Genomic DNA, 23,403 nt, shown 5'->3' with positions numbered 1-23,403 from the left:
AGACTCTGGCTATACACAGACTTCTTCCCTTTAAGCCCTTAGAAAAACCTTCGCGTGGGACCAGCTCTGTGCCAACTGTCACTCATTCTGGAGGAGGGGTGTGGGGTGGGTGGGGGCATTCACATATCATTATGGAAAAGTGCATCTGATGTAAACTTCAAATCTGCGCAGTGATACATGCTGACTTACATCAAATTCATTGGAAATAGACCCCGAGACAGGGAACTGCGTGCAGTCAGCTTCATTTTTTTTTTTTTTTTAAGTTTTAAATTAACAGGGAAGAGCATGAATGCAACACCCCACGATGACAAATTAGATAGTCGATTTTCCCCCATTTGGGGAAATTGCAGGGGTCAGCATACCTGGAGTGCAATGGATAAGCCTCACCCTAGGAAAACCATCTTTGTAATCATGGTGCTTCCCTGCCAGGTAAGTATAGCAGAGACTTCTGGTGCACTGCTCTTAGGAAATGCACCTGTAGGAAAATGAGGAAGACTAGATCCACCAGTGGGAGAAACCAATGAGCAATACTATTGCAACTAAAGTTTCAGCCAATGCTATAAAGAGCTCTGGAGCTGGGATTGACCTTCAGAGGTGTCCCAAACTGAGTCAAGGATATGGTGGCCATGTCCTGGCACTAGTTAGTCAATAGCTATGAGTTACGTCCCGAGAGGAAGAGTAACCTTGGAGGAAGCAGTTTGCTGCAACTAATGGTAATTCCCAGGAAGGGATGGAGTTATGAGCTGTCAGCAACAAAATTCCCAGCAGCAGAGAGGTGGATGTTAGGGGGAAAGGGAGTTGTGGTAGGCAGCAAGTGTCCACTGCAGTCCACCTTTTATGTCACTTAGATCCACTTAGAGGTTTTCCTCATCTGCAAACAGGTCCTTCAGGATACAAGTTGGTCTCATTTTCCAGGGAATTAGAGGCAAAGAATCAGTGGGACAAACCATAGCTCTTTCTGCTTAGTTGTTCTCGAAGCGATTACTGATACTACCCACCTACTTCATCAGCCATTTTGGATACCCCTTGCCTTTGGCTGACCCTTTTACTAGTCTAGGTCCCTTGTCTGGTGGTGTGAACCAGATCCTCACCCCTGAGCATCTGAGCTGCTGGCTACCACGCTCTTCTCAGGGCAAGGCTTCTGTATCTGCCCATTTATTATTAAAACAGCCCACATGAACATTGCCCTAGTGGATCCGTTCAATACTATGGTCTTCTTCCCTGCCCTCATTGTCCAGCAGGAGCCTGATCTTCTGTTTTATGATGGTTCCTCTCCAATCCCTGTTGGCTTTCTGGTATGAGGAGGACAAAGGTACTTCTTTGCAAGTGTAGCTTGAAGTTTAAAGCTGAAACTCCACATAGAAGCATTCCCTCTCTGAGGACCAGGACCTGTAGCCCCCAGAGCCTACTATTGAAGGATTGGGAGCATATATTTCCCAAGTGGGCTACAGGTTATTGGAAAGTGGGCCGCTCTTACTTCCCTGCTTTATTTCTTGACTCATGTATCTTCTCTACAGGGAGCACAGTACCATATTATAGTTATTAACTTAGATGTGTGTTGTCCAGATTATGCCATATTTAAGTCGATTTCTCCACTGCTTTTTTAAGAGGCTATTCTATCTCCTGATGGTGCAGCAGGTGACAGGACTAGTGACTCTCATGGTCAAATGCCTACTACTACTGCTGCCTTTTTTTTTGCTATTAAATAAGTCTCTTAGCCTAAGGCATTGTTGGTTAGTTGATGAAATCCTCTGTAAGTCTTATGAGAGTTGTGTTGATCAAATCTCAAGGGGTAAAAAATTCAAGTGCATACTGGACTTATGTGTTGATATTAGTCAAATTGAATCATTGCTCTGTTTAGGGTGAAGGAGTCCAGAGTAGTCAACTTGCCACCAAATTCATCTCTTCAAGGGCTGGTGGCAAACATGGCCTCCATCTTAGTTTCTGTTGCTGACGGGTTGGATGTTCAGCAGCCATGGCAGCCAGACCAGCCTTGGCAAGCCCTTGGCTACTGGGCCCAGGCATGGCTCTGTCCCTTCTGCCATGGCTGTTCCACTCAGGTGTTCATTGTGTATGTACTAGGGGGGTCCATAACAAATATGGGCTGATGTCAAATGACTGAGTCATTCTGCCCATGTGACTGGTTCAGTGTCTCTTCATTGTGAATGCCATTACTAAGACCTTCACACTCTATATCCATTCCCATAGGTCTAGCTTTCTAAGACCTGGTTCCTATTCTTCCAATATTTCTCCTTTTAGGACCCTGGGACAGCTTGCAAGTTCACTTAAAAGATGCCCTAAGTCTATGAATATTTTTACTTTAGGCTACTTCTCTTTTCACAATGTGGAAGGCCTGATGCATCACACAAAATCTGGACAATTTGGACAATTTCTCCTCATTACTTTCTTACACGGCCACTCTGAATGGGGCTGTAATGTAACAGCAGTGCATTTTTGGCTCACACTGATATACCCAGGTAACCCATTCATGTGCCCAGCTCATACCTTTTCCTCTTCCACTTGCTGAGTGGAAGGAAAAAAAGGTGTGAGCTGTGGGAGAGACCCTAGTGCAGCAAGAGTATGTGACATAGGGGATGAGACAACCTGTTCATGGAGTGTACTTGTGCCCAGTTCTTATTCATGCCTAATCCCAGATGTACCTCTTCCAGCTTGGGAAGGATTGGGTCATCCCAACCTTCTGACTTGGTGGGTATGACAGAGCCTGGCCTACAATTGGCAGCTCTGGTTGGGCAGTCTCTGGGTGCCCATGTTTCAATGGCCCATCTTTCCTAGGGCCCAGTGGCAAGTCAGGTCCTTGCTTCCAAGTGGAATATGCTCCTATGGCAGATGGCATGGCCTTGCTCCAAAACCCACGAGTCTACATCGTGATCTGTTGAGGCATGCCATTGACTCTACTTGATGTCTTTTCCAAACACAGGAACCTCTGATGCCACAAAGTCTGCCAGGTTGTATAGCCAAATGACAAGGCTGCTTTGCTACAGCTTGGACCTTCCTCAGAGACCTTTCTAGGCCTTACTCAAAGCTGGCAGCCTTTAATGTCACCTGGGTAACTGGGTCGGAGGAGTTTTTCCAAGGCTAGAATATGTTTTTCTCTAGAATTCTAAGAAATCAAGCATTGTGCTCCTTCTTGACAGGGAGAGTCATTAAATATAATAATCTGTCATTTTGGGGGGACATGCTTTTATGCCAGGGTCATGGAATCCTAAACACTTCACCGACATGACAAGCCCTGAATCATCATAGAATTCGTCTGCACCTTCAGAGTATAGCGCCTTACCCTGGCCTCCAGCATACCTGCTGCTTCTTCCTTAGCTAGTCTAATTAGCATGACATCACCAACATAGCAGACCAAAGTGATAATGGGTGGAATATACAGATGATTCTGGTCTCTTTGCTCTGTATTATGGCAGAGGGAAAGTGAAATCCTAGGACAAGATTATAAATATACATTGCTATTTGTCTCATGTGAATGCATACAGGTTTTGACCCCCGAGAAGGGACAGGAAGAAATGCATTTGCTGATATCCGCATAATACGGGTGGGAGTCTGCTAATCTGCTCTCGCAAAGGTGCCTTGTCTCCCACAGCAGGTACAATAGGGGCTGCTCCTTGAGGAAGTTGACCTGTAGTTCCCTCCCATTCACCATGACCTATCTGGAGTTCAGGGTCCTGGCATTCTCACTGCTATCCACTATCAGGGTGTCAGTTTTGTGACAGTGTTTCTTACTGCCAGCTCCACTTGAAAGAAGACAGACCACTTAGCATCTGAATGATTCTGATGGCCCTCTCACCAGCATATTCCTTACCACTTTGGGGAACGGAGTGTCCCCTTAGCCTCATAGAACATAGTCAGCTGGTGGGCTTTCTGCCTGTATCTACTCTGTGACACCCACTTTCCTGAGACCTTTGAGTCCTTTTTCTACCATCTGCCAGGGAAGTGCTGGCATATCCATTTCATGTGGGCTGTTGTCTTTTCTAAGTTTCCAAGGTCTAACCTGGAAGTTTATTACCATCTTCTCCCAGGATCCTTGCCAGGGAGTCTGATTTCATACCATGGGAAAATTTTTAGTGCATTTGCATATTGATATAATCTCTTTTACCAACTGTCTTCCATCCCTTTGATTCATTGCTGTCAGGATCCAGTCCAAAGCATACACTTCTACCTCTTCCTGGTCCATGTCAGCCAGATCCTGCCCTCCTTGAGTGTATGGCCCTCTTCTCGCTTAGCTGACCTGGTTTTGTTTATTTGACTTTTCCTATTGGGCTGATTAACAAAAGGGAAGATTGGAATTGGGGTCCTGAGGGGAGTGTGCAAAGTCTTGCGCGGCACGGGACATATTTGCCACTACTGGCTGACACTCAAGCAAGGCGGGAGCCACTACCATCTTTCAAGGGAGATAGGCTACTTCTACAAGTACAGCAAGTTCTGGGGTGGATTGAAGTTCAAAATTCTCAATGACATCATTACTTGAACAATCACATCTCAAGTCTCAGAGTCCCACTCCTTCTCTGTTACAGCCTTGACCTTGGCATAGGCGACCTCCCAGATGAGAATCCAACCTTCTCTGACGTTCTTGTGCTTTTACATGATTAGTTCCTGAAGTTGAGCCTTTGTGCTCATGGACTTCTGCTGCCAACTTTTAGGATTTCTTTACATACTGCAAAGGAAATCCTCTGGCTTTCACATTTTGCCTAAATTTGTCAACTGATTACCATGAGTCTGATATCATCTCCCTTGAGCAAATGAATCAGTGGCATTCTGCCACAGCCACCAGTTCCATGGTCTTTCTAGTTAGTACGTCTCTCATGCCTCTCCAGGGTCAGATGTATTACTCCAGCCACCAGTCCTTCCCCTGGTGTCCTAGCAGGCTGGACTGTGGCAGACATGTCACAGATGACCAGCTGCAGCACTCCAAACACCAACTCTCCACACTACTGAGGATGGAGTCCACATTGCCTGCTGGCCAGGGAGTAAACCACCTCCAAAATCACATTTCCACTCCATAGAGCCAGTCCTGGTACTAACTGGCTTCAAGTGAGTTCCCTGGAAACAGGCCAGGAGATGGAGAAGTTCATCTAGAGTTTTTTAGGGAGTGCTCTAGGGAGAAACAACTGGAGGAAAAGGTGAGGAGGGCAGGATTGGGAGAGGAGGAAGGAAGAGAAATGTTGCTGATCTAAAATGCAGTTTCCATCGAAGATTTGGCCAGTACTGTGGGTAGCTTTGATCTAGGATGACCTTTAAGAGTTGTCCTCATTTGAGATAAAGTTGAGATGTTGAATTCACCCACATCAGTCCATTATTGGCCATGTGTTTTGTCTTTGGAGTATGTTTTGGCTTAAGACAATATCCAGCCAGGGTCACAGCTATGAATCATCAGCAGCCAATATTCTCATCTGGGGATTGGAGAGAGAAGCTGTGATGAGGGGACCTAAGAGGAACACCAAGGTGTCTACTGCTGGCATCTGTGCTCGGGGTTCCCACTGAGCAACAGGGAAAGAACTGGGTTTGGTAGTGGCAACCCCAATTCCACACCTGCCCAGGATTATTAAGCATTCTTCTGTTTAGTCTCAGACAAGTCATTCAGCCTTTTGTGTGCCTGAGTTTTTTCAATTGTAGAATAAAACTACTAATTAGTAAAGACCTTGACATAATACCTAGGATACTATAAATACTAAAAAAAGAAAAAATGCTGCTGTTATTGGCATTGGGTGCATTTTTATTTTCAGAAATCCACACTTCTTTTAAGCTACATTTCCCTTCTCATAATCCCCTAACCTGGCCTTTGCTTGCATTTCTTCTATCAGTAAAATGTAGACTCTCCTAGACTCTGCTCTCACCCCTCTCCCCCAAGGCTATCTAATTCTTAATGGCCCTTTTAAGACGTGGAAGGAGCTTGTGCTTCGGAGTCAAACAGTCTAGGTGTAAGTCTTAGATCCTGCACTTACTTAAGCTGTGTGACCTTGGGTAAGCCATTGAGTATGTCTGAGGATCGATTTCCTCACCATTAAACTGGGGACAATAGCAACTCCTCCACCAGCTTGTCATGAGGATTAAGTGTGATAAAACTAGGTTAAACGCCCAGCACAGAGCCAACATACTTTCATTTTCTCAACAAACAGAAGCTGCTGGATTCCTCAGCAGTCCTGGTGGGATCTAACCAGTGACTCATTTGATGCCTAATTAGTCAAAGCCCGGGATGTGTAGGCACCTGCAGGCCATAGAGAAATGAAGGAGCTGCAGCCCCTGCCCTCAGGGATGGTGAGTTTCCTGAGTTTGTCCCACCATCCTCACCTCCACACAGGTGGAGGTGGGTGCCCGACATCCCACACCACCTGAACACCAGCCTCTTTGGAATTATCATTGACAATTCCTGCATATCACATTTGTCCCTCTTCATCAACGTGAGCTGCTTGAAGGGAGAGACTACTGTATTCTTCTGCATCCCCGAATCCTGTATTCTTCTTCATCCCCGAATAACACCTAACTCAAGACTTGCCTTATGCTGAGTATTTGCTAACTAAATGAATAAGTGAGTGTTAGTGATTACCAATAACACAGCAGTTTTCAGGCCAATAACACCTGTTGGGGCTATAACATCAATTTTTGCTGGCTGTAAAAATGCACCTAGCATGCGTGAGCATCGTTTGCTAAAAACTTCTGTTTCAGTTTTTTCTTTTCTTTTCTTTTTTTTTTGAGATAGAGTCTCACTTTGTCATCCTTGGTTGAGTGCTATGACATTTTAACTCACACCAACGTCAAACTCTTGGGCCCAAGCAATCCTCTTGTCTCAGCTTCCCCAGTAGGTGGGACTATAGGTGCCCACCACAAGGCTTGGATAATTTTTCTATTTTTAGTACCAAAGGGGTCTTGCTGCTGCTCAGGCTGGTCTTAAACCCCTGAGCTCAAGTGGTCTTCCTGCCTCGGCCTCCCAGAGTACTAGGATTATAGGGCCTGGCCTTTGTTTCTATTTTGAATGCAAGTCATAGGCTAGGTTTCGAGTTTCAAAATCTATTTCTTACTGTTGATTATGGTTAAAAGAAAAACGGTGATAGGATGAACATGAAAAGATTGCCTAGCTTTGATGCTCACTCCCTTGTGGACAGAACCCAAAATACTGGGCACCAAGACCTCCAAGCTAGAGAGACAGCGGAATGGTTCCCAAAAGACTCTCCTGGGGGTGGTGGGGATTAGAAAAGACAGGCAGTCAAGGGAAGAAATACTCGGGGGTCCAAGCTCAGTCGCTCAAACTGCTTATTGTCTGGGCAACAAATAGGCTCTGCAGGTGTGCCTAAAAACCTCAAGTGTCTTTCCCTCTGAGACACACAAAGTACTTAATACCTTGCAACTGCTGGGGACTGTGCCCTCCGGGGACCTTTGTTTTCTCTAGAGCTCCAGATTGTAATGGAAACACCACTGCTTCCATTCTCTCCCCGCTTATTAACCTGAAAAAGTAACCCAGAATCTTTAACCTTTGGAGGTTTGGTGACAATTTCTTGATGCAAAATTTGTACATACAGCTTGGCAAATGTTAAGGGGACCAGAGGAGAAAATTCTGGAATTGAAAGGACACTGGCCATTCTAGGATGTATGTTTTCTCCATCTTTAGGAGTTTGACAGTTGAATCCAAAGTGTTATCAGCCCAGGCACCATTGGGAGCAGGGAGCCTTCTGCCTGTGGAGATTCCAGCCTCATGCCCTGCACCCCACCTTGCTGTGTCTGCAGGGTGGGGCTTGTCTGCTATATTCTGGGCAAATGCTTCCCACCATTCTTTCTGGAGCCCTTTGCCTTGCCTGGCTGCCTGCTATTTGTACTCTGAAAAATACTTTAATTGGGAAGGTAAAATACAATATCAAATGCCCTTTTTGTGCCTTGTGAAAGGCCTCTAAAGCTTAGCTTAACTCCGAGAGCTTAAATCAATAGCACCAGCCCATTTTCTAATCACAGGGAATTTAATAATGATCAGGAAAGCCATTGTCAGTCTGATCTGTGGGACTGTTAGGACGTTAACTCTTGGAAAACAGCTTCCTGTCAAACTTACATACTGTTATCATATTAAATGTCACTCAGAAGGGTATTAAAATCCTTCTTTAGAGAGAAAGCATTACAGGGGTTCTATCAAAATTACTCTATATGCTGATGAGCTGGCTGCCAAGGGAGAGAGCTAAAGACAAACTTAAAGGTGGAAAGGAAGGAATTGTTCTTTTCTTGCCTCAATACAAAGGAAGATTCTTGGCGTCTGGGTCTCTAATTCACTAGGTCCCTTGAGACAGCTCAGCCCAGGGACTGGAAAATTCACTTTTATCCCCTGAAGCCTGGAAACCCCTTGGGGTGCATGGGGGGATTGAAAGAGTGGGGAGAGCAGTTCATCTCTGTCCTGGAGCTGGAACATGGCCCAGCTCACTGGCTCTGGCAACTTAGCCCCATCTTCTGTCATAGAGATACAGCATGCAGGTGCTTCCCCATGTGACATCCCAGCTGTGTGTGTGTTTGTGTGTGTGTGTATGTGTGTGTGTGGTGGAAGGCTGCTAAGGAAGATTTCAACCCTCACTACTATGAAGCAGTCAGCCTCTTGTGAATTGAACCTGCTGCTGTTATTTTTAGGGATTAAATGTTCAGAGAGAACCTTGAACTTTGGGCTGATGGTTGGCCTTCAACAAAGCCATAAGGGAAAGGAGTGTGAACGATGAAGGGTAACCAAGTAAGAACAGGAGCCCCTTGCAAAGCCGAGCAGGGGGAGGCACAGGGGAACCATGTGTGTTCTCCGTCTGTCTCTGCACCCAGGTCCTTCCAGCAGCTAAACACTTATAGAGAAAAAGAGAAACGAGGGCATGCCAACTCAGGGGACATCAGTCGGCTTTCCCCTTGCAGTTAGTTAGCTCCCCCTGCTGTGCCCCCTGCAGTCCAGAATCTTCCCCATTCTATCAAGTAAACCAGTGTCCCCAGAGTGAAGCTGCACATACCCCATCCTGTCACCAGCTCCATGTCACCACTCTTGATACCAGTGGAGGCCTCACCTCCATCCAAGTTGCTTAAAAGTCTTAGGGCTTTAGAGTTACACCTGGGCTTCTTCAGAAGGCTTTAGTTTCCCATTTGTCAAACATGGAAAGCAGAGGCCCAGACACAATTTACACAACTGGAGACTCAGACTCAGAGATGGTCCAGGAGCCACCTCTGGTGCCAGGATGCTCAGTGGGGCCTCCACTTGGCCTGTGTGCCTTCCATGTTCCACCTGCTTAGAGGCCTCCACAGAGTACAAAGGGAAGACTGTGGAGAGGCCCTGGAATAAGCTTTGTCTCACACAAACTGAGTGTCTGCGGGACATATTGCAATCTCTCAGGCCCTCTCTTTCTTCTGTAAGCTGAGGATAATAACATCCAGTTTGAGCCTTAATTGATTTATTATTTCTAGCTTGAGGTCTGGCACTTAAAGTACTCAGTGGAACTGATACACATGGCCCCTGAAGTACAGTCGGTAGCACATAGTCTGTGAGTTTGTGTCTTCTCCCCACCTGATACTGAAGCCCTAACCCCTATGGGATGGTATTAGGAGGGAGGGCCTTTGGGAGGTGACTATACAACAAATGTGGAGATCTCACAAAGGGATTAATGATCTTAGAAGAAGGGATAGAACAGAGCTGGCTTCTTGTCCCTTTTTCTGTCCCTCGTGAGTCTACAATAAGAAAATAGCCATCTAAAAGCCAGAAGTGGCCCCTCAGACCAGATGGCATCTTGAGGATGGACTTCTCAGCTCCAGAACTATGAGAAATAACAATTTATTTGAAAGGTCTCAGTCTGCTAATTTGTTACAACAGCCTTAACATGAAGGCAGAGAACATGAAGAGGTCAGGAACGAAAATATGGCCTGGGAATGATGCTGGACATGAAGACAGCTGATGGGGGTCAGGGGGCACCATCTCTGGGGCTTATCTGCTTCCTCCGGTTCTCTTGGACTTTCCAAGCAATGACTCATGACAATGATATCCAGGTGGAGAAGGCCAGTGATTGGGTTAAAGCATGCATTATATGAGGGCACAAAAAAAAAATTGTACGCACGTTTTGAGAAAGGAACAACAATAACAAAAAAAGATGGAGACTTTACATCTTTTGTATCAAATCTGGATAGAGATGGAACACATTCTTCTTAGTAAAGTATCTCAAGAATGGAGAAGCAAGAATCCAATGTATTCAATTCTAATATGAAGCCAGTAGACCATCTAATATATACCCTCATAAGTGAAAAACTCAAATCAATTCAAGGTGGGGGGTAGGGAATTAGGGAGAAGGGAGGAGGAAGGGGGATAAGGAGTTAGGATCCCATACCTCTTGGGGGGCAGGACACAACTATAATAGGGACTTTACCTAACAAATGCAAACAGTGTAACTTGATTCTTTGTAACATCAATGAACCTGAAACAATAAAAAAAGGGAAAGGAACAAAATGTGTTAAATTTGTAATATTTAGGTTGTGTTTGAGGCTCAGTTCCTGTAGCTCAGGGGCTAGGGCACCAGCTCCATAGACTGGGACTGGCGAGTTTGAACCTGGCTGGGTCTGCCAAGCAATGACAAGTTCAACAACAACAACAATAACAAAAATAACCAAGTGCCTATAGTCCCAGCTACTTGGGAGGCTGAAGCAAGAGAATCACTTAAGCCCAAGAGTTGGAAGTTGCTGTGAGCTGTGATGCCACGGCACGCTACTGAGGGGTGACATAGTGAGGCTCTGTCTCAAAAAAAAAAAAAATTGTGTTTGACCTCTGCAATTATGCAATGTGGTCAAGGTGACTTGTATTTATCTTTTGTTATCAGTATATATTTGATATACTGAGTATTATGATTTTAGAGTCACACTTTGGCTTTCTCAGAAGGCTTTAGCTTCCCAGTACATTTGTCATACATGGAGAGCAGAGGCCCAGACGCTTTTCCTTTCTTAAAATATGTATATATTTTTGGCACCCTCTGTATATAAATAAAAAAGGACCAAACTTAACCAAGACCTGTGTGTTAGAGCTGCCCACCCATGGCTCAAGCTCTCACTGGCTCTGCAAGCTCTGCACATCCTTGAGACATCAAATCATCAGTGTGGGCCCAAAGTTGTTATTCTACCACACCACCTCAATTAGTAATGTTGGTGAAAGGAAGCAGAGGTCTTGCTTATTCGAAATAACATAACCAAAATATCTCCCCTGCTTGACATCTTCATTCAATGTAAGACTGATAGGGACTTGGTCTGTCCTACTCCCTGCTGTGGCCTCAGAGTACTTGTTACATGAGAGGTACACAGTGGGCACTTATGGAATGGACGGCTGTTGAATGATCTATTACAGGATAGACCAGAAAAATCTAATTGAGACTTGGTTGTTTGATACTGTATGGATAAGATGGCAGTTTCAGGATCTTAATGACATATGCCTGTTTGGTCAATTCTTGAGATTTCTTCTTTAGCTTGTATCTGCTTCTAGATGGTCACTTTGCATCTCTCCTGCCGCTCATTTTTTACCCACTCTGCTATTAGTTTCAGCCCTATCACCATGTCTAAGCAGAGAACGGTGACAGCCAGGGAAGGTTGTGCAAGTCTTGGATCTGGGAGGAGGTCGCACTTTGAGAGAGTCAGGTGACCAGGCGTGTGAGGCCTGAGGTGGCCTATGTCCTGCCATCTATTTCCCTGGTCCTCACAGCCATGTCAAACTGAAGAAGTCACAGGCAACTCTACTTCCCCAGAATCTTCCATAATTGAGAGCAATCTGTCTGGGGCCACAGTAATTGAAATTAATTGGATTTTAGAGATAATAACATTTATGCTAATGTGTGTATTGAGCAGAGACAATAGTCCAGAGATAAGTACTTAGGAGAGGTGGGGTGGGAGAACTGCAGTCCCAGCAGGAGAGATTAGAAGTCCTGGGGGTGGTGGGGGTGGGGGGAGGTGAGGGAAGTGGAGTTGTAAAGAAACTCTGAGGCTTTTGAAATGCAAGAGAAGCAGCAGGGGCAGGAAGAGCCAGAAGGACTTCTCTGGATACTGATGAGAGTCATATTCAGGCCAGAAGCCCTTTATTAAGTGCTTTCTATGTGCCAGACATTATGTTTCTTAAATTCACAATGTCATTTTTATCTTCAAGCTCATGAACTGAGTTGTCCTCCTTATTCTAAAGAGGAAGAAATCAAGGTCAAGAGAGGGTGGAGTAACTTGCCTTGGTTTGCACAACCACATGCATATGTCAAGTAAGGACAAGTTCTCTTAACTACTTCTTTCCCCACCTTTCATTTGCCCAAAGCAAAAAATGACGAGGAAAAGTGGACCTGGAGAGGGAACATTCCAGGGGAGGATTCAAGGAGGCTGATGAGTCTGGAGCAACTCTGAGGAGTCATTTTGACAAGGGCCTGAAGGGAGAGCCTGAGGCCCGAGAGAGAATGAATAGATCTGATTATAGATTGCGAGCTTTTCCCAAGAAAGGCCTCTGGCTTTGGGGCTGTCCCTAGCTCTTTTGGGCGGTGGCGTGCCTATGAGGCCCTCTCCAAATGCTTGTAAAGAGGGAAAGTAAAGGGAAACGGGTGGACAGTGTGAGTGTGGGGCAGCCGATCCTACCTACTGATGAAGTGACAGTGAGAACCATCATTCCTTCCCCATCTCTATCCCAGTAATTTTCCTTTTCAAACCTAATCCACACTTGGGTTCTCATTTTGTGAGACTGTGAACTTTTAAATGCATCTATCTGGAAGGGTCCCAGTGGAGAGGACAGAGAGAGGTAGGAGGGCAGCTGATCTTAAGGAGGAAACCCCAGGTCACATGAGTGACAGCTGCAGAGACTCAGCCCTGGGAGAGGATGAGCTCCTTGGGAGTTTTGTGCAGCATGTGAGCTGTTTGGTCAAGGGCCCTTGAAGATTATGTAGCTGGAATTATCAGTCACCTTGAAGAGAGGCCTTTGGGCCTCTGAGGCATGTTGACATTACTTGTAACAGTGTGATGTAATATAGGAATATTTTGGAGACAGCCAGAGCTGCACTCAAATCCAAGCTTAAACATCCTCTCTATGAGTGATATTAGATTGGTCCTGCTGCCTCTCTAAACCGTGATTCTTAAGTGCCAAGTAGGGCGGCTAATGCCCACCTCTCGATGTCCTCCTGGGGTTTCCAAATAAGGACTAAAACCTGGCTCCTTACCGACGTTCCATGAACAGTGGGGGCTGTGTTGATGTGCTTATCCTTCGGTCAGGTGGGGAGCAGAGTACAGAAGTTAGAATTCCTTTTCTTCTTATCCCCCCTTGTTTTCACTTCTTCCCCTATATTATTATGTCCTCTGAAATGGGACTGTTGATCGTCCAACCTATTTTCATGGAGATTTAATTCAACATTAAACTTTGTGTTCTCTAAATGGAAGGCTATGTCATTATTAATCCATTTGGTCATTTCTTTCTTTTCGTTCTCAAGCCCTTTTTAGTTCTTATGCTTGAGAAGGTCTAACGTGTACCTTTAATCTCCTTGTCATATAGCTAACTGCCACTTGCAGCTTTCTTTTTATGATATATGGATGCTTTATTCAGAATAATTTTGTGCTATGGCAAGATGCAAGCATCACTATTATGTTTGTGCATCGTTACTATCTAGGTCAAATCATGGGGACTATTCGTGCATATTTGAGAGAGATGATAAAATTAAAATGGTAGTGAAGTTAGCTACTATTCTCTTAGCCTAATAGAGGTGAGCTCAAATCGAATGATGCTTCAACTGAGTCCAAGGTCATGGCACGTATAAATTTCATGAAGTCTTCTCGGCTTGCATTTCTAAGTCATTAGGAAAGCCATTCATCTCCCCACTAATCAGTCTTTGAAACTTAGAAATCCCAGCACAACTGCCTGCCATCCCTTCCATCCCAGGACCAAGGCATTGCCCCATTCTCTTATTTCCCTTGGTCTTTGTCTCTGAACAACATTACACAGCCCTCATACATTTCACCTGACCTTCCAGAGGCACAAACATGGCACCGTAATGACAGTCAATTAAATAAAAAGGCTGTGTCTGTCCTGACATTGCGGTGCTCCGAAAACATCGAAGACTGCCAGCCACTTAGAAGCAATGAAAAACATCAAACTGGGTGGAAATTGCAGTGCTGCTCTTAAGTTCAATTTTCCTTGTAGCTCAATTTCCCAGCTTTGCACTTGCCTAGGTAAATCGCATTAATAGAGGAGAAGGGGGAGGAGCACAGGGAGATCAGTGGTAGATAGCCAGATGGTCCTTAGGGGTGAAAGTGTTGCACCCTGAGCCACCAGGGAATAAGTAACAGGTCCTCTTGACAAGCAGGTATTCAGTGGTATGAGAAGTCATTTAAATGGGAGGCGGGAGCAGAGGTCTTCTGCTGGCAGGGGGTATCTTCATTATTGCTGTCAAGTTGCCCATTAACTATCGCCATCCATCATGTGTTCAATACCTCAGTGAAATTAGTGCACTGCATATTAAAGCACAGCTCTGATGTGCCAATCTCCCCTGAAAGCATTAAGCTGTCTCTGTCACATTCTCCCCACCCTCCATCCCCTTTTATTGCCCATTAATGATCTTTCATTTACATCATGGAACAATGAAGTCCTTTGGCCAATGATGTGAAATTACAGGTGCTCGGTAGTTGCCCTCTGTCACCCGTTTGCCTTCTTTGTTGAAGAAGTGGGCTGGAGTAGATTTGTATTTCAAACATTACTTGACTTGTGCCCATTTCTGGATGGAAGAGGTACAATTGTAGCTGGCACAAGGAGCCTCTGCCTTTGGCTTAACAACCTGGCTTGTGCTCAACCTGGATGAAACTATAAAGTTAGTCTTGACAGATCTCTTTAAGGATCTTTTCAGCTCTTAAACCAGGAGGGGAACAGGACATCTCAGAGCATCACAAACTTGCCCTTTCTATCTCGAGAGACTCTGCCATAGAGCTTCTTTAGATTACTTTTGGCATGCCTCCCCAGAGATGCTCCTCTGAACATAGAACCATTATTCCAATCTCTTCAGTTCAAAAAAAAAAGTTAATGTGTACTTTTAGCACAACTAAATAAAGGTATAGTAAAAGGTATAGTAGTCTTCTAGGAATTGGAATACAAAAGCAGGGGACACGAACATTATGGTATATCTATTACCACAGGCACAGCGGTGTGTGAATTTATGTTAATTTTCAACACAGTCCTGCAAAATATAAATAGTAAGCCTGGATCTACAAATGTGAAAACAAAACTTTGACAGTAAAAGAACATAAGTGAAGACTGATTAAAACTACAAAGACGATTCCTTTTTGCTGCACAAGGAGGCAGTGTTGAGCAGACACAGAGAAATGCACTCAGATTCTGAGCTGGTCCACCACTTGTTAGCTGAGTTACCATTGGAAAGTCATTTATCCTCTCTGTGCCCCAAATTTATCATCTGTATAATAAGGAGAGGAAAACTGTTCAGCCTTAGGATTGTTATGAGATTAAATTAGACATCATAACAGCCTTGGGCACAAGGAAGATATTCAAGACTGTTATAACAGTTTTTTCTTCTTACATCTGCTACTCAGGAAGAAAGCTTAAAAACCTCAAAAGGGAAGACAGGATATACTCTTGTGAAAAAAATGGGAACATAAAAGCACTAAATTTCACAGCACCATTTATTGATATTACATAAGTTTAAGGAGGATGGCATAATGCTTGGTGGAAGTGCTTATCATTAAGGCAATACGTGGGTACTACAAAGGCTGAAACCAGGGAGGGAGGTGCAGAAAGGATCAATATTGAACTCATCAGGAATAAAAATCTTTTTTAGCCCTAAGTGATGCCTTTGATTTTTTTTTTTTTTTTTGAGACAGGACCTCAAGCTATCCCCCTGGGTAGAGTGCAGTGGCATCACAGCTCACAGCAACCTCCGACTCCTAGGCTCAAGCGAGTCTCCTGCCTCAGCCTCCCAAGTAGCTGGGACCACAGGTGCCCAATACAATGCCTGGCTATTTTTTGGTTGCAGCCGTCATTGTTGTTTTGGCAGGCCGGGCTGGATTCAAACCCACCACCTTAGGTGTATGTGGCTGGCGCCTTAGCCACTTGAGCCACAGGCACCGAGCCTGATTAATAAAAACAAAACAAAACAAAAAAAAAACAAAAAACTTTTAAATAGGCAATGCATTCACCTGTTTCTAATATAAAATATAGTAGAAGTTCGCAGGGGATATTTTCCCCCCAAATTCTGACTTCAAGTCCTCAATTCTCCTCCCTCGAGGCAACCAGTGTTACCAGCTCCGTTTTCTTGCAGAAACATATTGTGTGTTTAGGAGCAAACATATATAAATCATTTTTCTTGCCCCTTTATATGTTCTTCCTGGACTATTATTTACGTTGTTATTTCACTTAAAATATATTTTAGAGATTATTGCTCTTTGTTTAAGAGGCTTAAAAAATTTATACCAGCATACATTTCTTTGAATGTGTATATTATAATTGATTACACCCCCCAGTGATAGTTATTTAGTTTATTTCCAATCCTTTTTCCACCAGTAAAAACGCTGCGGTGAATACCTTTATGTACACACCACTTCACGAGTGTGTGAGGCTAGAACTGATTTTCTGGGTCCAAGATTGAAATTTACTAGGTTTAGAATATAAATGTCTTGGCACAATAATTAAGAAAATGCCGGGAAGGCTATGTTGATCAGTTTGATGAAAGCATTTCAGATTGTGTGTAAAACCAGCACATTGTACCCCATGATTGCATTAATGTACACAGCTATGATTTAATAAAGAAAAAAAGATTTTGTGCATTTGTAAAGTTGATAGATGTCACCAAATTTCCCTCTTTTGAGGTTGTGACCTGCTCTTTGGCCTCTTATGAGAGTATGTGTTTTCCTACAGCTTTTCTATCCTAACTTTTTATGAAACTTTTGAATTTTTACCCATCTTACAGGTGAAAGTGGTATTCCAGTGTAATTTAAACACGTAGTTTTCATGTGATGGAGGAAGTTGGGCAACAGTCATATGTTTATGAACCACTAAGTTTTCTTTGCTGGAAAATGTCTCATATCCTCTTTTCTGGTGTGTTGTTTATATATCTTTCTTTAATACATAAAGTGCTTTAATTTTCTAGCATGTCATTTCCCTTTTAACTTGGTATATCATATTTTCACCCCATGCAGGTGTTTGGTATAAAGTTAAATTGCAAATCTGACTAACATGGTTTTTTTTTTAATTCTTTACATTTATATAGAATTTTTATGTCAGTGTGATTTGGGTCCTTGGTTCACTTCCACATACCCCTCTCAATTGGATATGAAAGAATACAAGTACTAAAATGATTTTTTCCTGTTCCATGACTCCGTTACAGAGCCAGAGATAAGACCCAGCCACTCCTTTTCATACATTTTGCTTAATACTTGGAAGTTAATAAATGTTAAATGCATGAATGGAAGAGTGGATAAAAGGATGAAGGAAATGGTGAGTTGCTGAATACAGGTCCTGACAAGGATGATATATGTGAGTCCACAAAGCACGCAGATCAGTTGTATTTGGATTCAGTGTGTTTATTCATTGGTCAGGGAGTTAACAGTGCTGTGGATAACATCATCCACTTTGTGAGTGGCCATTAAATGTTAACAGTTATTTTGCAACAGGTGTAATAAAGGAAGGGAAATGCAAAGATATACAGCAGAACCTCTGTAGGCAGAGCACCCAAGGGACTATTGCAAATTAGTCAACATACAGAGTTGGGCAACATGAGGAACTAGTTCTTATGTACTGATATGTACATGTGGTACATGTCTGGTCTATGAAAATTAGAGTCAAATTAAGGAGGTATTTAATTATGGAGGTTCGACTGTATAGTCAAGACACAAAAACAGAGAGAATTCAGAACCTTGGACAGCACCAGGGCCGGTCGCATGGCAAATGAAGGAATTGTTTGCGGGGGGCTCTGGGGCTTTCCCTTTCAGCATTTCTCACCTGTTCCCTGTGGAGGGGTATAGAGCCATTTCTTGTCTGCATAACTGGGTACTGGATTTTTCCACCCCCCGATCCTAGCACCACCCCACTTCCCTAGCAATTGTTAATCCTGGCCGTTCTTGGTCGGGACAGCTGTCCTCTTGCTCCAGACCAAATTGTAGGAGGTACCATTTTATACGGTACATGCTGTGTTCTGACTTGAAAAAACGGGTTCTGCTCTTGGCTACTGGACACTGAGGGGTATGGCCAGATAAACAAATCATGCTAAGATGGTAATGGCCTCTTCTAACTTAAGTCCAAAGAATGAATCTCTTATTGGAAGGTTTTATAGGATGAAAAGGCTGACAATGGATGTCTTTACTGCCCAGGGAATTTAGTTCACAAGTTTCCTTGGTATGTGGGTTTAGCAAGCAGAGTTCTTACATGCTGTAGTTGTTCTAGTTAAATAAATTGTGCATGAATCTTTAAATTGAAAAGACAGTGGAAGGAGTGCCATTATAATGATGTCCCTTCATCATTTTAGTGTCACGAGGAGTTTGGGATTGGGGACTATACCAGGAGCCTGGGCTATCGAGCCTCTGAAAAGATCTGATGCCCCATTAGCATCCACGCACTTTGTCTATCCCAATTCTTCTGCAGGGCATATAGTAACTAGGTCATGAGGCTCATTGATTCTATGTTTTATTTAATCTAATACCCTCTCAGCCCCTTGATCATGTATATACTTATACTTCTCTATTCCTTTCCCTCAGGCGGGGAGGTAGGGTTTGACTCTGCCTTGCTGACATTCCTTGTAGCAGATAGCCAGCTTACACTTGTGCAGTTAAGTTGCTAACTGTACATCTTCGTGGAAGCTGTTGCCTCGATTTCACATGACAGTATGCTGTTTGCTCCTGCTCAGTGTGTGATACCAGTAGATGTGGGGGGTAGGGATGTCTGAGGGCTTCACCATGAAGAGAAGAGACTTCCCAGAAGGAGCTTGTGATCCGGATGCCAAGAAATAAAGTACATCTGCACTGATGCTCTTTTCTTACATAATTCTGAGAGGGGGTGGGAGGCAGCAGAACGGCAGGGTGCCACACATGGGCTGTCAGAGACTCTAACGCAAAGTTTCTCATGGAGCCCCAAGACTCCAAATGACTTAACTATTGAAAGAAAGACTGATATTATAGAATCTTAAGGAAAAGTGAGAGGAAGGGGGAGCCAGAAAGGACCCTGGAGGTAGGAGGGAGAAAGTAATGTGTATTGAATGCCTGTCATATGCCATACACTAGGCTAGTTGCCTATACAGTCATCCCTCAATATATGAGGGAGACTAGCTCTAGAGTTTCCATTTATACCCAAATTAGGACCTGAAGTGTACACTGAGGATCCTGCAGATATAAAAAGTCAGGTTTCCATATAGGTCAGTTTCACATCCTGGGAATACTGTACTTTTTTTCTTTGAATTTAGTTGAAAAAAGTCTGCATATAAGTGGACCCACATAGTCTAAACCTGTGTGTTTCTCAGGGTCAACCTCCTATACAGAGGGTGCCAAAATTGTATACATTTTTTTTTTTTGAGACAGAGTCTCAAGCTGTCATCCTTGGTAGAGTGCTGTGGCATCACAACTCACAGCAACATCAAACTCTTGGGCTTAAGCAATTCTCTTGCCTCAGCCTCCCAAGTAGCTGGGACTACAGGTACCCACTACAATGCCCAGCTATTTTTTGTTGCAGTTGTCATTGTTGTTTTAGCTGGCTTGGGCTGGCTTCAAACCCACCAGCCTCAGTGTATGTGCCTGGCACTCTACCAACTGAGCTACGGACACTGCTATACATGTTTTAAGAAAGGAAAAAATTATATTAAAATTGCAATACTCAATATACACTGATAACAAAAGATGACTATAAGTCACAGCAAGTACCTCTTATAATTGCAGAAGTCAAACGTGACTTGAGTATTTAATGCAGCTTTCCCCCCCTTTCTTACATGTGCATACGTTTTTCAGCATCCTCTGTATATACACAAATAATTCCCACAATCTTATGATGGTATTAAAGAACCATTTTCACAGTTGAAGAAACTGAGGTTCTGAGAGAGGAACAATTTTCCTGAGCCTCTGTGTTAATACAGAGTAGAAGAAGTTGGTCTGAGTCCCCACCCTACTCACCCCTCATCTTCCTGTTCTAAAGGTGAGTGATCTCAGACCCAGGAAAATAAAACATCTTAACTCATTTATCAGTCCCGAGCAGCAGGAAGCAAAAGAGGAGAAGAGGGGAATCCTTTCATCTTCATCCTCTCATCTTCCGTGTCTTTAATGATGTGGTTTGATCACCGCAGAGATTTTGTTGTTAACGTAGTTTGAATCCCCTTCATGGCAGGTTCATTTAAGTGATGTGCATTTAATGAGTTGATAGAGTTGTCGCAGTTTGAAGCTCAGATGCTCACATAAGGTAGGGAGGGGAACCTTCCTCTGATAACTCATCACGCAGCGCACCAGCCATGCACACAGGGGGCTTGGCTGGGACTCACTTGTTCCTGCCTGTGTGTGTGCGCGTGCATCATATGTGTACATTCAGACTTCAAGTGGGAGGGATTTCTTTTGCTTTTTGGTCTCTCAGTTGACTCCTTACTGACAGACCACTTGCACATTCTAGGAAGCTTAAGGAAGTTAGTGGTCCAGAAAGCATCTGCTCAGCTCCTCAGTGAGACACTCTGGTGCAAGTGGTCACAGTAACTCCATCAAGAGTAAACTAGTGCTGTGGCCTTGTCATTATTGTCACAATATCTTCTGAGTCAAGTCACGCTCTTTACACTTGCTGTCTGAAGCTGGCTTTTGGAGATAAGCATTTGCCATGTATCATCAAGCCAGAGACTCGTAAAGCAGGAAGGGGGGGGGTGTGCTCTCCAGCACATCTAGCACGAGAGAAGCAAGGAACTAGAGCCAAGTCACTGTGGTAGAGTCCAGATCCCTCTCATGTGCTCCAGGGAGTAAGGTCTCTGTGGTCCAGCTTGGACTGGAGCTGCCTAAAGGCAATGACAGACCTCATGGATAGGAGTACTTCTTAGTAAAATCAGCAGCAATGATTCAGGATGGCAATGAAGAAATGACTCTCCATGCATAAAAGGGAAACTGCTTTACAATCCTGGCTGTGGCTGAGCCAGTATTTTCACAGGTGACTTTAGGCTAATTATTTAACTTGCATGGGCCTTCATTGTCCCATCTATGAACTAGAAATATGGTATATGGGGTACCTGATTTATAGGGTTGCATCAGGGATCAAAAGAGCTCACAATCTGGTTTAAAATATTAATGACTTTGTATGGCTACAAGGTATTCTATAATAACTATGAGGGCCAGTATGGCATACCTCATTCAACCAGCAAAGTCCTGTTGGTTTTCCGTTCCATATAAGATTCTTGGCCCTGGGTATACAAGCTCTGTGTGATTGTCTCCCCTTGATTCTGGGTGGGAATTACGATTATGATGAGATAGCCATTCCTGTGATTATGTTAGCTTATAGTCTAGCCCATTGTAACAACCTGGAATCATATCTTCCTTTTGGCTTTGAAGACACAGCCTCCGTGAGTTCTGTGGTTGTAAGGAAATGAATTCTGTGAACAGCCAGCTGAACAGAGAATCATTTGAGCATCCAATGAGACTCCACCCCCTGGATTATACCTTGCTTTTAGCTTCATGATCAACTGGGCAGAGAACCCAGCTAAGTTCTGCTCAGATTTCTGACTTCAAGAACCGTGAGCTAATAAGTAGGTGTTGTCTAAGTTTGTAGCTTACAGTCATTTATTATGCTGTAATAGAAAACTGAGAAGCTTATTTATTCTTTTTCATTTTCACTACTACCATTGGAATTGGAATTGGAAGATACTAATACCAATATGTATCTTCTTTTATCTAGACTATTGCCATAGTCTTCCTGGAGTCAGTCTTTTGTTCTTTCCCACTTCATCTCCTGGTAATCTATTTCATACTGAGAGCCATAACTTCTGTGTATTATACATTGTTGATTCTGTTGATGATTTCCCCCCCTCCTTTCCACATTTCTGAAACAGGGCTGTGTCTCACGATAGATGTGCACATTTAGGGTTGGGTTTATTTTCTTCCCCAAAGCCCTTATTCAAGTGGCGATGCATCTTACCAATTGATGGTGTTTCAGAATTGAGAAAATCTGGATGCTCAGTCTAAAATATGACTATTGCAGTACTAAATAAAACATGTAGAAAGTCTTTGGATGTCTTCATAGAGGCGAAAAGAGAGTTCTCTGCTCAAGAACCTCTTCATCGGCATTCCCAGTGAGGGATACTTGTCCAGGGCTTGCTCTGGGAAGTAGCTGATATACCTCACCTACACCTCAGCACTTGACACATTCCCATCATTTTCCTCTTCCTTGTTGCTTCACATTGCTGGTACCTAAGATTCCTTTGTGACTCCATTTTCTCTTTGGCACCAATGACCTGATCTCTGGTATAGATTACTCCTTGATTCCCAAACAATGCCACAGATGGTGACATATTTCTTGTGATTTTATCCCATTTATCCTGGCTCTATCAGAAAGACCATCTGGGATCTCCTCCCAGAGATTTCCGACTAATTCCAGTCATTTCTTTACTTAAGCCTTGATTTGGTTTATTTTAGGCAGAGGAGAGAGAGCTCTGGTATAGGACCCAGAAGGCGCAGATATCATTTGTCAGTTGTGTGACCTTGGGGATGTCATTGCCTCCCCCATCTCAGTTTTCCCATCTGAGCAATGAGATGTTCTATAAGGTTCTTTCTCCTACTTCCTAAGCCTATACTTCTCAATTCAAATTTACCTCTTACATGTTTACATGGATGGAGCTGGAACGTAATTTGTATTTCAAGAATGGAAGAAAAAGTATTCAATGTACTCAGTCTTACTATGAGACCAATTTATAGCTTTCTTATGAAAGCTATAACCCAACTATAGCCCAAGAAGAAGGGGAAAGGGGGGAGGATGGGTAGAGGGAGACTAATTGGTGGGACCACACCTATGGTGTATCTTACAAGGGTACATGTGAAATTTACTAAGTGTAGAATATAAATGTCTTAACACAATAACTAAGAAAATGCCGTGAAGGCTATGTGGACCAGTTTGATGAAAACATTTCAAATTGTATGTAAAACCAGCACATTGTACCCCATAATTACATTAATGTTCATAGCTATGATTTAATAAAAAGAATATATATGTATATATTTAAAGAAAAGAAAATAAAAAGCCAAAGCAGAGCATAGGTACCACAATGAAGTCAGTCCATGCCACTGAGGAATCCCAGTCTTCCATGGGTATCCCTACAAAAGAGTGGGAGGAGGCCTGGGCCCTTTGACCATCCCACTATTCCTAGCAGGTGACAGGGCCATCACCCAGATTTCCTACAGCACATTTTCCTCACACAACAAGACTCCCTGACATCCTTCTGTCTCCAAGTTCAT

The 23,403-nt window shown here is 43.6% G+C and overlaps 1 non-coding gene across 1 annotated transcript; it reads right to left on the bottom strand.

Annotated features, from left to right (window-relative positions):
- Positions 1-274: 274 nt before the first annotated feature.
- LOC111726665 lies at positions 275-437 on the bottom strand. The gene has a single exon (XR_002774383.1). It is a non-coding gene; the product is annotated as a U1 spliceosomal RNA (small nuclear RNA).
- Between the last annotated feature and the right edge of the window lie 22,966 nt (positions 438-23,403).

This window comes from Otolemur garnettii, unplaced genomic scaffold, assembly GCF_000181295.1.
Source record: "Otolemur garnettii isolate 467f Iridium unplaced genomic scaffold, OtoGar3 scaffold00074, whole genome shotgun sequence".
Classification (NCBI taxonomy): domain Eukaryota; kingdom Metazoa; phylum Chordata; class Mammalia; order Primates; family Galagidae; genus Otolemur; species Otolemur garnettii.
Note: the sequence above shows the minus strand (reverse complement) of the source record. Positions and strands in the feature narration are given on the sequence as shown.